Source organism: Tupaia chinensis, unplaced genomic scaffold (assembly GCF_000334495.1).
Source record: "Tupaia chinensis unplaced genomic scaffold, TupChi_1.0 Scaffold144991_2, whole genome shotgun sequence".
NCBI classification, from domain to species: Eukaryota; Metazoa; Chordata; class Mammalia; order Scandentia; family Tupaiidae; genus Tupaia; species Tupaia belangeri.
In genome coordinates, this window is record NW_006204851.1 from 3,564,677 (window position 1) to 3,567,662 (window position 2,986).

The 2,986-nt window shown below is 38.1% G+C and overlaps 1 non-coding gene across 1 annotated transcript; it reads left to right on the forward strand.

Moving 5' to 3' along the window:
• The first annotated feature begins 329 nt into the window (after nt 1-329).
• Nucleotides 330-436, forward strand: LOC114005954 (U6 spliceosomal RNA). Its single transcript, XR_003547741.1, has one exon. It is a non-coding gene; the product is annotated as a U6 spliceosomal RNA (small nuclear RNA).
• Nucleotides 437-2,986: the final 2,550 nt, after the last annotated feature.

The window sequence follows — 2,986 nt, forward strand, 5'->3', positions numbered from 1 at the left end:
ATGGGTCATATTCCATCTCACATCAGGGCCTTTGGGTTGCCACTACCAGCCCTCCTTCCTCCTAGTTCAATTCCTAGCTATCAGTCTACCCAAGTCTCTGGTTCTTGATAAGTAAATCACAAAATGATAAAGTGGGATGAGAGCAGAGGCTCTCCACCTGGAAGCTAGACTTACTAAAATCTGCACCATTGTGAGTTTGCACAAGTGCTTGTATTCATTTCCTATGGCTGCTGTAACAAATTACCACCAAAGTTGGTGATTTCAAATAAAACTTTATTCTCACAATTCTGAAGGCTAAAAGTAAGAAATTGTCAGAAAAGTCAAGCTCCGTGCTTGCTTCGGTGGCACATATACTAAAAAAATTGAAATGATACAGAGATTAGCATGGCCCCTGCATAAGGATGACATGCAAATTCATGAAGCATTCCATGTGTTTTTAACAGACATGAAAATGGAAAATTATCTGTTGAAGTTAATGTGTAAGATAATATCTTTGACTGGACTAATGTGCAGAGTATTCATGCTGGTAAAAGTTCATTTTGTGTGCTGTAAAGATGTATAGTAACTAAATGTTTAAAAAGTTTTTAATTTAGAGACTAGCAGTTGGCGTAATGGCTATGTTGCTTGACTCCCACCTAGTCGACCGCGGTTCGAGTCCCGGACCCGGTGGCTTAAACTTAGACCAGGTGCGTGTGCGTGCGTGCGTGCCCAAGATCCCGAGAGGAGAATGGAGGAGAAGGGATTGCAGCGTGGCCACCGGTGATTTCCTGCTTTCTGTCTCTCTGTCTCTCTCTGTCTGTCCGGCGAGCGCACACACCCTATAGCAAAAACCTCTCAAAAATAAAAAAGTTTTTAATTAAAAAAAAAAAAGAAAATTGAAAAAAAGAAAAGCTAAGCTCCCTCCAGAGACTCTAGGGGAGAATCTGTTCCTTGCTTCTTTCAGCTTCTATTACTTCTATTAGCTATCATCATTCTTTAATTTGTGACCAAGTCACTCTCCTCTCTGCCTCCATCTTCATACTGCTTCCTCCTCTTCTTCTGTTCCTTTGTATGCTTCTTGTAATGATACTTGTCATTATATTTAGGGGCCATTTGATAATCCAAGAGGATTTCCACATCTCAAGATTCTTAATTTAATCACATTTGCAAACACTCTTTAAAAATAAGGACACCTTCATAGGTTCTGGGGATTAGGAAATAAACATATCATTTTGGGGAACATTATTCAACCCACTACAGTGTTGGGTTGAATGGGACTTCCAGATTTTCAAGGATCTGTGTGTGATACAAAGAAAAATGAAAAACAATGATCTTTTAGCCATTTTAATTTCAGTGTTCTATGACTCTGTTATTAGTGAAGTAATTATGACTTGGTCTTAGTAAAATACTTTTCATATAAGAGAAACTATGGAGGCCAGCCTATGACCTAGTGGTTAAGGCAGTCAGATCCTATATGGCCCACCATGAGGTTCAAGTCCTTAACCCTGTGGCTTGAAAGGCCCATCAGGTGTATGTGCATGTATGCCTAGAATCCCAACAAGAAGGAGAAATGGAGAAGGGATTTTGGCATGATCATTCTGTATAAGGAGTGCTTTCTCCTTTTCCCTCTCTCACTGTCTCTCTGGCCAAGGCATGTGTCCTCTGGCAAAAAATTTTAAAAGAAAGAGGTACTCAGTAAATTTTGGTGCACTCAATTTGGCATTGGAATTATACTACTAATTATAGCTAACAAATGGAGCATATACTATGTGCTAAGCACTGTTCCAAATGTTATATGTGTATCAACTTACTCATGCTTCCCAACAGCCTTATGAATAATATTATCAGCTCTAGGTTTCATGAGAAAGCTGAGAGACAAACTTGTTTAAAGTTACACAGCTAATTGATACTAGAGATAGGATTCTATCAATAATATAACCAGCCTGGCTTCAGAGCCTATGTCTTCTTTTATTATTTTTCTGGCTGAAGGTACAATTTGTGTACTTACCAGAAAGAGATACACAGGAAGGGAGAAAACACCCTTCAATTGGGTGTGTTCACACCATAATCCTTTGTCTCTCATTTCTCCATCCCCTCAGGATCTTGGGCACATATGCTGTGATTAGAACTGTGGTTGGTCATGTGAGATATGATTTCCTTAACCACAGGTTATGGGGCCACCACAGAGCCTACGTTCTTAACTGCTGTGTGAAATAACCCTATTTCTGTTTTAAAATTTATAAAACATCCATTGTTATAAAAAAAAAAAAGGAACTGCTGTAGAAATGTTCCAGATTAAATGAGGCTGAAGAGACATAACGATGAAATGAAATTCCTCATTCTAGACTAGATCCTTTCTGGGAGGGGAAGAATATGCTACAGAAGACATTATTGGGCCAAGTGACAAAACTAGAAAATGGATGCTAGGTAACAAAAAATATTGTACTAATACAAATTTACTAAAGCTGTTAACTATACTGTGGTATGTAAGAGGCTATTCCTATAACTGGGGCTGGCAGGTGGCTTGGTGATAAAGGCACTGGACTCCCACAGGCCAACCACAGTTCAAGTCCTGGACCTGGTGGTTTGCTTTCTCACTTTCCATCTCTCTTGCTCTCGCTCACTCTGTCCATTTCTGGTCAAATTAAAATAAATAAATTCATTAAATTAAATAATTTTTTTAAAAAAAGATTATTTCTATGACTAATAAATATACTACAAAGTATTTAGGAGCAACAGTACTAATATGTGCAACTTACTCTCAAATAGTTCAAGAATTTAGATGACATAGATAAATAGATCGAAAAAAGTAATAGGCAAATGGGATAAAATGTTAACAATAAGAAAATCTGGGTAAAGAGTATGTTGATATTCTTCGTGCCATTTCATTTCTGCAGTTTTTTAAAAATATTTAACTTTATTTATTATGATTATTTTCCAGTTTGATGAGAGTGAGAGGGAGAGAGAGAGAAAGCGAGAAAGCAAGCTGCCAGGTCCTCCCGGTCCG